Source organism: Parasteatoda tepidariorum, chromosome 9 (genome assembly GCF_043381705.1).
Source record: "Parasteatoda tepidariorum isolate YZ-2023 chromosome 9, CAS_Ptep_4.0, whole genome shotgun sequence".
NCBI classification, from domain to species: Eukaryota; Metazoa; Arthropoda; class Arachnida; order Araneae; family Theridiidae; genus Parasteatoda; species Parasteatoda tepidariorum.
The window spans coordinates 78,755,219-78,769,901 of record NC_092212.1 but is presented as its reverse complement, the minus strand read 5'-3'; the positions used below and the strand labels follow the sequence as shown (position 1 = coordinate 78,769,901).

At 30.7% G+C, this 14,683-nt stretch overlaps 1 protein-coding gene across 1 annotated transcript in view; it reads right to left on the bottom strand.

Moving 5' to 3' along the window:
• Window positions 1-14,683, bottom strand: part of LOC122270739 (probable serine/threonine-protein kinase DDB_G0282963) — a 582,082-nt gene that overhangs the window by 505,517 nt on the left and 61,882 nt on the right. The gene's annotated exons all lie outside the window — the stretch shown is intronic.

The following is a 14,683-nucleotide window of genomic DNA, read 5'->3' as shown; positions in this document are numbered from 1 at the left end:
ATATATATATATGAATGATATTTTAAAAGTAAGATGGCAGATTTCTTTAAAATTATTTTCTTTAAAAAAAATTAACAAAAGAGTACACTGCTACTATATTGAAAAATGGAGTTTTTGTTTTGCCTTGAAAAAGAAACGAGAAGATAGGAATCAAGATAAATCTCACATATTAATGTTTGAGCCTGGCATTTACTGTTCAGCTCACAGTCTGGCTCAGACATTTTCATAAACAAACCAAGTTTCTGAGAGTCAATTCCAACATTAAGATAGGAAAAATGACCGAACACAAATTAACAATTAATAGTATCCGAATAAAAGATGTTATTTTCAAAATAGAAATGAAAATATTAAAAATGACAAATACCCGAGTGTGACTAATAAAACTATCTATTTAAACCCGACACAAGTAGTACTTTAAATATTATCCCAACAAATACTTTCGAAAAATTAAATGTCTAAAAAGAAAGAAAAAAAATTCTAAATGCAAAACAAAGAAAAGCTATTTCGCAACTTAACCAAACTTGCGCTTCAGATTTAAAATTTGGAAAAAATAGCTAGGTCAATGGAGTTTTAAATATTATAGACTAATTTATCTTAAACCATATAAAGTTTCAAAGCTTGCATTGGATTTCAATTAGTGATTGATTGTGTTAAACAAGCTATAATGCAGAATCTGATCACCTTTTCTGATTATAAAAGCAACTTATCCTTACACACTTTTCTTGATATCCTGGTTAATGATTTCAATAAAAATATCTATAAAGAAAATAAAAGTTTGCATAAAAATAAAATAAAAAGTAGAAAGGAAAAGAAAAAAAAAGGAAAGGAAAAAAAATGACACATCAAATAAGAACAAACTAATGAAAATATTCATGAAAATGTAAAAGAATAGAAAATTTTCGACATAAAAAAACAGGAATGTAAACAAAGAGAATTCAAACTGAAGTAAAATATGGACTAAAAAAATAGTTAAATTGAAATAGTAAAATTGCAAATAATCTTGAACTTTCTAATATTCTTGAGACTGATTAAGGTTATGATTAATGATGGTTATGATTAATGATTATGATTAATGGGGCGCAACATTGTCAAGATTATGTAACAGAATTGTGCACATCCAAGATAATGAAGAAAAAAAATCCAACTTCACGAAATTTTTAAAAAATATTTTTTTCCGATATTCTGCTATTGACATGACATACCTGTATATGAAAAATAAATAAAGTAAAAATACCAAAGTCTATCTTCAGATTGAAATTTTTCCAACAACACAAAATGTCAACTTGTATTTTCATATTTTTACGTATCATGTTTTTGAATATTTGCATTTTTAAAATGAATGTAGAAGCTTACATGAAAGAATTGAAGGTTTTTTTTTTGAAAAAGAATACTATTTATTGGTGAAGGACAGTCATCAAGAAATATAACATAACTTTGAACCATACTCAAAAATTGTCAGAAAAACTATTAAATTAAAAAAAAAATCTTTTAAGAAGTAAACTAGGTCTACAAAATTTTCTCTGCAGCGAATAGTAACATTATATTGTAAATTTGTAACATTGTGTTAAATTTTCATCTTGCTTATATAAGAGTTTTTTTTTTTATAATTCATATTATTTTTATATATTGATTGTAAGTTAAGATTACAAATTTTATTCTCTTCGTTTTAATTGTGCTTGTATCATAGAGAAATCATAACCGCATGTGATGGATTTGGAAAACAGATTTTAGCTCGTAAAGATAGTAAAAGGTGATACAATACCAAAGGAATTACTGTTGTTGACGTATGCCTGTTTAGGCAGAGGGGCTACGATTGTTATTGTTCTACAGTGGTGCCATCTATGGCCAAGAATTTGACTTCTGCTACACCATGCGTCACACCATACGCCGTTTATAGGGCGGACCCATTCATACATCCATTCATTCATCCACAGATCGTAATTTTGACCTCAATCAGAGAACTATCAATCTCCAATCCAATACCACCAGAGGTATTGATTTGTTGTGGGAACATGGTGGACTTTGCTACTCCACATATTTAACGTGCATCAGTCACATTACTACACGGCCGGCGGGGTTCCAACCCACGAACTCTCGGACATGGTTCCAGTGCCCTACCGACCAGGCTGTTCCGACTCAGGAATTATTACAACGATACCTAATGATTGCTACCTCAATTTAATGCAAAAAAGTTTTTGCATGATTTATTTTGTATTATTGTAATAAAAATTTTAAAATGTGCCAGAATTAATTCGTTACCATCTAGTTCTTTTGCGAAATTCCATGTTTTTCAGTTTCATATACCGAAGAGATTGTGAAAAAAAAACTGGGGAACAAATTTACGTTTTGTTGCATTTATTCAAGTACTTGAACTTACATAATTCGGGTGAGGGAATTTCAAATCTAAAATCACTTGTTTCGAAAACCACATTTTGTTAAAAGATATTTTTATCTTTGTTTATTTTCATCAGAATGCACAGGTTAATAAAGAACCTATGTTAATATACATACATATATACACTTGTCTACTCTTTTGAAAATAACACTTAAGACCTTAACATATTATACCATAAAATGAAACACATTATCATCTTTTTCTTACCACAACCTATGTAGAAGTAGTAGAAAATATTATATTTTGCATAATTGGATTATAAATTAAAATTGCAACTAAGTCAGTAACAGATTCTAAGCGCTAAAAAAATCCTAAAGCTTGGCTGTTGAAGAGAGCGTTTTTGATGAAAAGCATCACTATTTTCGCGTAGGTAATAATCTGTCGACGTACGTTACGCATGCCATGATGGTTCTGAAGATAGAGCGCTCGCCTCCCAACTTAATTCGAATCCCAGCATTGACTGGTCGATACGAATTCTGCTCCTGGCTTGCTCCGAACACAGTGCTGACATAAAATGTCCTTAGTAGTGGATGGTTCATGGGTTAGAATCCTCTTGCCATCAAGCTAACCGTGAGAGGTTTTCGTGGTTTACCTTGTCATATGTAACACAAATGAGGGTGAGTTTCACCAGAAAGTTGTTAAAGACGTTAGTTCCTCACCACCTCTTCATTTTACCCTGATTGGCCCTTCTCGACTATAGTGGTTCTGTTTTTCATATTGTTTTCTCTAATTTATTTAATTTTATAACCATCGTTGAACAGCCGACTACATTTTGAGCTTACGACTACTAATGTTCAACTCTTCAGACTTGTAATTTTAAACCCGCATCAGCGTTACATAGAGAGGAAAACCATTAAAACTTCACACGGTCAGCCTAACGGCAAAGAGACTCTAACCCATGATCTGAGGATATTTTACGTCAGCACTGTGGTCGGTGCAAGGCGGATGCGGAATCTGTATCTACCAGTCGTCGTTGGTATTCGAACAAGTTTCACTTCATTAAAAGGCGAACACTCTCTGTCCTGAGCCATCACGGCTCGCCTTTGGCTATTGCATACCTGCCAACTTTTAATCCCATCCATTATCATTTTTCCCACTGGTATTAAAATGGAATTAAAACTTCAATATTAAGCAAACAAATACGTTATATTTGAGAAAACTTAAATTAACAACTATGATAATAACGCATATTAATATATGTGCTTAATTTTTGTAAGAATAGTGGTGATCAAAATCATCTGAAAATTAAGTTTATAAAAGAAAAAATAGTATATACTTACTACCACTTTAAATATGAAAATAAAATCTTCCGGAAAATCCGGAAGAGTTGGCAGGTATGNTATAATACATTCTTAATACTATAATATAAACTTACAAATATGTTTGCTTATTACTATAATATATTCTTATAATGAAATTTTGCTGTAAATAAACTAAAGAGTGTAACACATTAGGTAAACAGGTCTGCTTTGATGAGGTAAGGCACTGTCATAACAAAACTTTATGATCGGTTGTGTAATATTGGTGTTGCAATCCATATTTTCTCTGTAGTACCATTTTTTGCGTTCGGATTAATCATAACTTATCAAGAGTAAGACGTTTTATGCTAAAAGAAGATAAGACAGGTTTTCTTTTAAACTAAATGTAGCACCATAACTCTTTTTAAGTACTATCATATTCTTTCAACTATAATACATTCTTAATACTATAATATAAACTTACAAATATGTTTGCTTATTACTATAATATATTCTTATAATGAAATTTTGCTGTAAATAAACTAAAGAGTGTAACACATTAGGTAAACAGGTCTGCTTTGATGAGGTAAGGCACTGTCATAACAAAACTTTATGATCGGTTGTGTAATATTGGTGTTGCAATCCATATTTTCTCTGTAGTACCATTTTTTGCGTTCGGATTAATCATAACTTATCAAGAGTAAGACGTTTTATGCTAAAAGAAGATAAGACAGGTTTTCTTTTAAACTAAATGTAGCACCATAACTCTTTTTAAGTACTATCATATTCTTTCAACTATAATACATTCTTAATACTATAATATAAACTTACAAATATGTTTGCTTATTACTATAATATATTCTTATAATGAAATTTTGCTGTAAATAAACTAAAGAGTGTAACACATTAGGTAAACAGGTCTGCTTTGATGAGGTAAGGCACTGTCATAACAAAACTTTATGATCGGTTGTGTAATATTGGTGTTGCAATCCATATTTTCTCTGTAGTACCATTTTTTGCGTTCGGATTAATCATAACTTATCAAGAGTAAGACGTTTTATGCTAAAAGAAGATAAGACAGGTTTTCTTTTAAACTAAATGTAGCACCATAACTCTTTTTAAGTACTATCATATTCTTTCAACTATAATACATTCTTAATACTATAATATAAACTTACAAATATGTTTGCTTATTACTATAATATATTCTTATAATGAAATTTTGCTGTAAATAAACTAAAGAGTGTAACACATTAGGTAAACAGGTCTGCTTTGATGAGGTAAGGCACTGTCATAACAAAACTTTATGATCGGTTGTGTAATATTGGTGTTGCAATCCATATTTTCTCTATAGTACCATTTTTTGCGTTCGGATTAATCATAACTTATCAAGAGTAAGACGTTTTATGCTAAAAGAAGATAAGACAGGTTTTCTTTTAAACTAAATGTAGCACCATAACTCTTTTTAAGTACTATCATATTCTTTCAACTATAATACATTCTTAATACTATAATATAAACTTACAAATATGTTTGCTTATTACTATAATATATTCTTATAATGAAATTTTGCTGTAAATAAACTAAAGAGTGTAACACATTAGGTAAACAGGTCTGCTTTGATGAGGTAAGGCACTGTCATAACAAAACTTTATGATCGGTTGTGTAATATTGGTGTTGCAATCCATATTTTCTCTATAGTACCATTTTTTGCGTTCGGATTAATCATAACTTATCAAGAGTAAGACGTTTTATGCTAAAAGAAGATAAGACAGGTTTTCTTTTAAACTAAATGTAGCACCATAACTCTTTTTAAGTACTATCATATTCTTTCAACTATAATACTATTCTTAATACTATAATATAAACTTAAAAATATGTTTGCTTATTGCTATAATATATTCTTATAATGAAATTTTGCTATAAATAAACTAAGGAGTGTAACACATTAGGTAAACAGGTCTGCTTTGATGAGGTAAGGCACTGTCATAACAAAACTTTATGATCGGTTGTGTAATATTGGTGTTGCAATCCATATTTTCTCTATAGTACCATTTTTTGCGTTCGGATTAATCATAACTTATCAAGAGTAGGACGTTTCAAGTTAAAAGAAGATAAGACAGGTTTTTTAAAACTAAATGTAGCACCATAACTCTTTTTAAGGACTATCATATTCTGTCAACTATAATACATTCTTAATACTATAACATAAACTTACAACTATGTATGCTTCTTGTTATAATGTATTCTTATAATCAAACTTTGCCGTAAATAAACTAAAGAAAGTAACACTTTAGGTAAACAGGTTTGCTTTCAAAAGGTAAGGCACCGTTATAACAAAACTTCATGATGGGATGTGTAGTATTGGTGTTGCAATCCATATTTTCTCTATTGTACCATCTCTTACGTTCAAATTAATCATAACTTATTATGTGTAAGACGTTTTATGGTTAAAAAAGATAAGACAGGGTTTCTTTAAACTAAACTTAGCAACATAACTCTTTCTGAGTAATAATATATCGAATATATAATATAATATATCGATTTCGCAACTTTAACTGTAGTTTGAATTTATTAATTAACCAATATAAGCTTCTAAATCGTTTTAAGATCTTTCAAAACAATTAAAACTACAATTCATTGAAACAACAGATCAAGGAGGGCCAAGGCTTACTGTTTTCAGTTCAGTTGTCCTTGCTCTCTGGGGTGCATGAGCTGCTGTACTGATTGGGTGGCCGGCGAAAGCTGAAACCCCAATGTTTTATCCTGAAGCATGCTTCAACATTGCCAGGTTCGAGGATCAAACCATAAATATGTGGCTCAAGAGAGCGAATTGTGACCTCTCAGCTACCATTTCAAATTGTTGCAAAAGTGTTTTAATTTTCCCAAAACTTTTTAATTAAAAAAAACATTTCTTAATGTATTTATGTTCAATCTGAAAAAGTCCTTTTAGTCTTAAAAACTGTACCGATTGCATAAAATGAAAAAGAAATTGTATATACTATTAGAGTGTATAAATATTATAAACATCATTATATCAACTGTTTAATCCTTTGTTGTACATGGAACACCGGAGTCCCTTATATATATATATATATATTTCTCTGACGCTTTAATTACAGGTAAAAATATATTTTGGCGTCTTTTAATTATTAAAAATAGTCTAACAGTTGCTAAAAAAATCTGTTTGATTCTTGGAATTATATTTCTTCTAAAATATAAAATAAGTATAACGAAAAAAATTTTTTTTTTCATTTGTATTCAAAAAATTTTATCAATAATTGATTTTGTATTTAAATAAATTTCAATAGTGAATTATTGTTTTGATTAACTGCAAGTAAGTGCAAATATGAAAAAAATATAGCTTGAAAGGAATAGGGAATTATTTTTCTTTTAACAAGGGTCACCGGTGTCCGATGCTGTATTTCTTAACCGAAAATTATTAAAATGCAAAATATAATATTCGTCAATTATTTTGACCTAAATTAATACAAAATAATAAAAAATGTATGAAAAATATGTTTACTGAAAATTCTACCTCAAAGGGGTAAAACTTTAATAAAGGAAATCAAAATTATCAGCATGTATAAATTTTATTAGGAACAGCATATATATATTTAAATTACTTTTTACTTTTATAATGGTAGTTAGAAAAATCTGACTCCTTCATTTTTGTTTTGCACATCGAATTTTTAAATATTCGCTAATTCAATTATCGATCACCTTAAAAGAACATTTCCAACGACACATTTTTCTTTCTTAAGCAGCATTCGAGGTGAAGAAAAAAAAACCTAATCCTCTATATTCTCTCATCTTTAGATTCGCAAGGTTTTTTTCAGCTGAAAATAAAAAAAAACTTATTTTTTTCCTCCATTGTAATCTTTTTCCCGCTTTTTTTCTTTCTTAAGCCTAACAGCGAAGGTCATAATTTGATTAGTTTGCTTGTTTCTATTCTAACATTCATTTTTCTCGATTGAAAAGCTGAAAATGGAATGGAAAAATTTATTTAGGTCACAAAATGTTTTTGGAATGGTTTTCTTTTTTATTTTATATTATTATTCATTGATGAACTAACTGAATATTCGAAGTTGATTCTAAATATTTTTGTTCTCAAAAATTTAAGTAAATTAAGAAAGTTGTACTAGTTTGTTAAATTTAAACCGAGAGTACTTTGCCATTAGGTGGCGCAATGAAACAAATAAAAGATATATCAGATCAAAAAATCAAGAATAACAGCATAATTTATTAATTTATAACCTGTGTTTCTTACATGCATACCTTGTCGGTCAACAATGTGTATGTGTTTGTTTGTTTGCACCATTTGCAAACGGTATCAGCAGTACATCGTCATCTATTGGCAAAATTGTAAACTTTTTACTAACGAAACGCTCATTCCTGTGATATAACTAAAGTACCGTTCGAATCTGTTCTGTAAGACTGGAACTGGAAGCCTTATGAGAACCGTAAGACTGGAACTGGAAGCCTTACGAGAACCGTAAGACTGGAACTGGAAATCTTATGAAAACCGTAAGACTGGAACTGGAAGCCTTATGAGAACCGTAAGACTGGAACTGGAAGCCTTATGAGAACCGTAAAACTGGAACTGGAAGCCTTAAGAGAACCGTAAGACTGGAACTGGAAGCTTTATGAGAACCGTAAGACAGGAACTGGAAGCCTTATGAGAACCGTAAGACTGGAACTGGAAGCCTACTGAGAACTTTGAAAATATTTTATACTCACACGAAGTATTACGAAAGTAGATTTTCGGTATTGCAAAAATATTTTTAATATTTAATGTGAGTACGACAACTTAATTAGCACTGATGCATATAGTAAGAAAAGACTATCTAAGAAGAAAGATAATGTCATTGTCCTACCGAAAAAAATGAAATATGAACAATATGATATTTTAAAAAAATGAAATACAATATAAACGGCAACTTCTGTAAAAATAAATGTTTAAAAAAATAAAATGTTTGTTTCTAACATAATTTAAAAGCTCTAATTATATAATCAACAAAAACAGGAGAAATGTTTCCTAAATGAATTAGATGTTTATATCAATTTATGTTATTAGAAAATGTTAAATTATGAGATCAGCAACTGTGGTAGAAATATTTATTGTCTAAATGATTAAGATGTCAACTAAAAATAATCATAAATCATTAGATCACACTCTTATGGATTTATCACACTCTTATGGAACTTCAGTAGAAGTAAGTATTTTTGATATGAATAAGGTGTTTAATATTTTTTTTGCAATTAGAAAATTGTAATTATATACACCGAAGAGCCATTACATTATGACCACCCTCCACCTATAACAATGGGCTCGCCCAGGTTTTCATGGTTTCTCGCCCAGGAACAATGTTTTCATGGGGCACATTAGGACCCATAATCCTCATAGAACAATCCCTGACGTCTGTAAGCTACTTGAACATAGTTGCAGACCAGGTTCACCCATTCATGGCCACAGTTTTTCCTGCAGGGGATGGTGTTTACCAACAGGATAATGCATCATGTCATAAGGGTCGAATCGTCATGGATTGGTTCGGGAACATTCCAGTGACTTTCAAGTCATGTCTTGGCCCCCAAATTCACCTGACATTAATCCAATAGAGCATTTGTGGTCCTACTTGGAAAACCAAATTCGTTCTGTTACTCTACCCCCTCCCAATGTGAGGGAATTGCAGGACCAGTTGGTGAGAGCTTGGTACTAGTGAGAGCTTGGTCAGACTACCTATAAGCACCTTGTGAAATCAATGCCACTGCGGTTGCTAGCAGTTTTGAGGACTAAAGGTGGTCCTACATGTTATTAGCAGGGTGGTCATAATGTAATGGCTCTTCGGTGCAAATAGCACCTTCTGTGGAAGTAAATTTTTCGAAAAATAAGATGTTTGTTTCAGCATAATTTAAAAATTGTAATTATATAATAAACGACTTCAGTAGAAGTGTTGATGAATTAAATGAATTAGATGTTTATGAATTAGATGTTTATATTAGTTTATGAATGAATTAGATGTTTATATCAGTTTATATTATTAGAAACTGATAAATTATGAGATCAGCAACTTTGGTCGAAATAATTATTGTCTAAATGATTAAGATGTCAACTGAAAATAATCATAAGTAATATAATCATTAGATCACACTCTTATGGATTTGTAACATTTTAAGAGTAAACAAGTTTCGAATGTAAACATTGCCCAAGATCGTAAAAGTTGATGTAACTGTATATTTCTCGTTTTAGTTTCGAATTTTTTGTGTAAAGATATCTATTACTTTCTTACTTCAAAAGTAAGAAAATATGAGATCGCAAACTTTCCTTTGCATTGTTGACAAAAAAACTTTTTACCAAAATTCTTTGATTAAGACCATCCTACGTATGATAGTAAAACAAACAAAAAGACATCTGTTACAAAATATTAGACAAAAGTTTCGATTCAATTGTGTTGTCAAAAGCTTATTTTTTTCCAACTTTTATTTTTCTTGAAACTGTCTTTTAATAATGTTTGAGGGCTCTAAATGGAAAGAAACGAATTGAAAGGACTTAAAAGAATTTTATTTGAGTAATATGTCGTTGTCAAAGCTTTGTTTCAACTTTCATTTTAACACTCTGATATAGATTAGCAAATGATAACGTCAATAGAGGATTAGAAGAAATCGAAAACGTTCAGTCAATAAAAATTATCGATTACGCTGCACCCCCAAACAAATTTCTGATTCGTGATATCATCCCTGATGATCCCCTTATCACCTCAATTTTTGTGATTTTTTAATATTATTATGCCAATTTCTCTGTTTTTTTCGGGACTATACTAAAAGAAAACAATTTTTTTTTAAAATTCTAAATAGATAAGACTTATTTTTTTTTCTGCAGCTTTAATACTAATTTGTGTTATAAAATTTTTAAAAATTTGGTTTTCTTACAATTGGTTAGGATTAAAAATATTTGCAATAATGTTGAAAGTTTTCGAGAAGCTGTGAATAATTGTTTGAATAATTTGAGTAATAATGATTTTCCTTTTAATTTTTGTAATGTTAATTTTTTAATTAAGAAAATGATTGAAGAATTCTAGTTTTTTTGTATTTTTTTCTTTTAACAGGGCGCAATTCAAGTCTTAACTGAACAGCCCCAGTTAAGCATTCTATTAATATGTTACGTATCTTTTCCTTGGCGTCTTTTTTTTTTCAATCTGCGCATTGTAATAGAGGGCGTTGTTTTCTTTAGTTTTAAGTGTTTCTTTTTCATTCGGTTTGTTTATGAAATCGCTGTTTGACCTGGTTAACGTGAGTTTTTATTTTCTGATGATTTTGTTTGAGTTTCTTTTCTAAATTGGTTCTTTGTATTTCATGTTTTTTCCTGGACTTCTATACAAAACCTTGATGGTACTGAGCTTACTTATGGAATACTTTAGGCGTTTGCTTCTCCCTCNTTTAAGTGTTTCCTTTTCATTCGGTTTGCTTGTGAAATCGTTGTTTGACCTGGTTAAAGTTTCTGATGATTTTGTTTGAGTTTCTTTTCTATTGGTTTTTTGTATTTCATGTTTTTTCCTGGACTTCTATACAAAACCTTCGGGGTACTGAGGGAGTTACTTTAGGCGTTTGCTTCTCCCTCAATAGAAAAGGTTTTGTTTTATGGCTACCGGGGCCGGTACCCCCTGAAGACGTCGGCTTCGGTGGTCTTATTTTTATTCTTATTTCTTTCGTTTCCTTTATTGCTACTTTTCGGGACTATGTTATATTTAACCCTTTGCACCTCGGCGTCTCTCTAAATCACCCTCAACAGTCACCCCTCTGAAATTAAACATTTTTATAACGTAATAATTTGCAACCATACTATTTTAAGAATTTTAAAAATGGCATAAAATACTGTATTTAGGTATTATAAATGTATTATTGCTTTATTAGTTCAAACAGCATTTCAATGTGCACGCAGTGCGAAGGGTAAAAGTGACAACGAAACTTTAAATTTTCTAGTTCATTTTTAGTGTTATTAATTTAATTATAAATAATTTAAACTACATATGAATTAATTAAGGATACATATAAATGCATGAACATGGGCGGATCGTGAATTTGTGGGGCCCTGGGTTGAAGCTACTTAGGGGCCCTAATAGCCATTTTGTCAAAAAACTGTTTTCTATAGTGATGTAGATAAGTATATAGAAAAAAATAGGACAATAAAATAATTTTATTTATTTTTATTTGTGTATACAAACAGCAACTGTACAACATTATTTCAAAAGAAATTGGCAGGTTATGTGTAGTTTACATATAGCATGAAAATGAAAATTTGATGACAAGGCTGTGGTAGAGAATAAATACTTTTTTTTTTAATTGAGAGATGTAAATTGCTCCGGATTCGAGAAAAATTTTTAAAGAAAGGCGGAGAACTGCAAATTAAAATGTGTAGTATTTCGATAAATTTAGCCAACTTTTTAAGAGGATCTACACTGATTTACTATAACTAATTGGCATAAGCCTTCTAATTATTTAGAAGTAGCGATAGAGTAGAAACTCTATTAATCAAATTTGCTAAACCAAGAATCATATATTGAAAAGATACCACTCGAAAATATTTATTCGCTGTCCGGAGCAAATTGGCATCGTTGTTAATTGACTCTTCAATTTACATGTTACTACCACTTCAGAACGTCATTTGTAGTAAAAAGCAAAAGTTTGCATACATGATTATGACCAAAAGTATAATTTAAAGGTAGGAAAATGATTATTTTTTTCCGTTAAACTTCTTATAATTAGCAGGAGAGACGTAAAACTCTAAAATATAATAAAAATATTTATATTATTGGTATATTAAATACTCTCCAATTACTAAGGAAATTATATTTACCTCGATAAATGGATAAAACTCATTACAAGAGATTAAAAAAAAATGCAAACGGGGTTTGTAATTTTCCTTATAAAATGCGTCAAATGACAAAATGTCGAAATGCGTCAAAATGACGCGTCCCGTAAACCTAGTGTTAATGATGTTTAGGGTCATCAAAGAAGTTTTTCTCGAATGGTAGTGAAATGTTAATTAATAAGTGATATGAGAAGTAGGCATTCTTTTCTCATTAAACGAACACTTACAAAACAATAATACATAGTTATAATATATAAAGTTCGTACTGAGAGTCCGAGGACTCAGATGAGTCCTTTTCGCATTCATCGTCAAATATTAGACTATGTGGAGAGTCAATAAGGTATCTGGAACGGAATTAAGATGAAGGGTAGGGAAAAATGACCCTTTGCCTTGAGTTAATCGTGATGAAATTTTATTTTATTTTATAAGCGTCGTTAAACAGTCGAAGCAGTTTCAGGTTTACGACTACCAATGTTCAACACCGTAGAACATTTGTAAATTCAATCGATGTAAAAAACCAGCATTTGCGTTACATGGAAAGGAAAATCACGAAAACTTCCCAGGCTTTGCCTGACAGTAAGAGGACTCTACCTTTTAGGATTTTTAACATCAGCATTGTGGTCCGTGCGAGCCGAGTTCGAAATTCGAATCGGTCTGCCATTGTTGGGATTCGGACCCGGTTTACCTCATTGAAGGGTGCCATCGTGGCTCAGGGGACAGAGTTAAGATAATTGATAAGTTTGATAAGTTGATAAGTTTGCAGGCACAAAATATTAGATGAAGATAATCAATTGATGAAGAGAGACAAATAATGAATTAATATTTCAACTAGCTAGCCTGTGCAAGTATGTTTAAACTATTCAAAAGAGCAATGTAACCAAACACAATTTAAATTAAATTTGTTAAATCAAGAATCAAGTATGAATTTAGAAATTTTGCAACCGCTTACGTTTAAAGACATTAAAAATAAATTTTTCCTTAAAATTCGCAGGAATGTAAATGCAATATTTTCATAAATTGCAAAAAAAAAAAAAAAAAAAAAAAATGGTGAACCTTAAAGGTATAATTATCTAATCCGCAGGCCTTTCTATGAATAAACCTGATACTTCGAAAGTTTTACACATAATCTGTAGTAAAATATTGAGTTAAGGAAAATTCTCCTCGCAATCGATATTTTCTCTTTCATATCATTTGTTTGGCGTAATCATTCTATCTGGCATTTTATCAGAAAACTAAGCTTTGCATTGTTTCTATTTTATCCGATGGGGGAATAAGATATTTATTAGTATCGTTTTTGGTTTTGTGTCACGAAAAAAAAAGGTTTTATAGTGGTCTCATGCGACTTAACCCTTCACCATTAAAATGCACCCTCAGGGAAGATGCGCTGGCTTTGGCGGCGACGTTGCTTTGCTCTTATTGCTTCCTATTCATATGTTGAAGGTTTGACCTTAATCTCAGGTAGGGAATTTTCTCAAAAAAGCACAGATAATACGAACATTACATTTTTACTCTATTTTGGAGAGAAATATACTACCCGAAACTTCCTCTAACAGTTATAATATACATGTTACTTTAGCGAAAAGGAAATATTTAGTTTCGACGCAAAGAACACTTTTGTGAAAGAGTGGTAGAACTTTTATAATTAACTTAATATGAAACTTTCTAGCGTAGGCTGCTAATTTAGCTTTAAAATATCACAATGATCAAATTCCATACCTTCCAACTTGTATGTTTTTGAAAAAAGTGTTCTCCTAGAGGTGGGATAGAGGCAATGAAATTGAGAATGTATGTTGGTATTTCACACAAAAATTTGAGAACTCGCTATACTGGATGCTGGATATTGGGGTTATCTCGGCGTTTGGCGCGAAGAGCCACTAACCGATTCATCGATTCTGTTTTGTCGTATTCTAGGAGGTCCTAAATATCTTTGAAGTTGTAGTGTGTTGTAACAACAAATCAAGTCCTTAAAGAAGTAAATCTTTAGTTTTTAAGTGAAAATCATCTTTGGAATGGGGAGATCCCCTTGAGTAGAGTTGTATGATAAAGTTAATAGTATTTTGATAGTATGCAGTCTGAGCATAAAAAGGCGGTAATTGGGCTGAAATTCGAATTATCACGGATTATATCAATATCGAACAACTTATTGAAATCTGATGTGGTGCATGTTTTTGCGTCGCTATA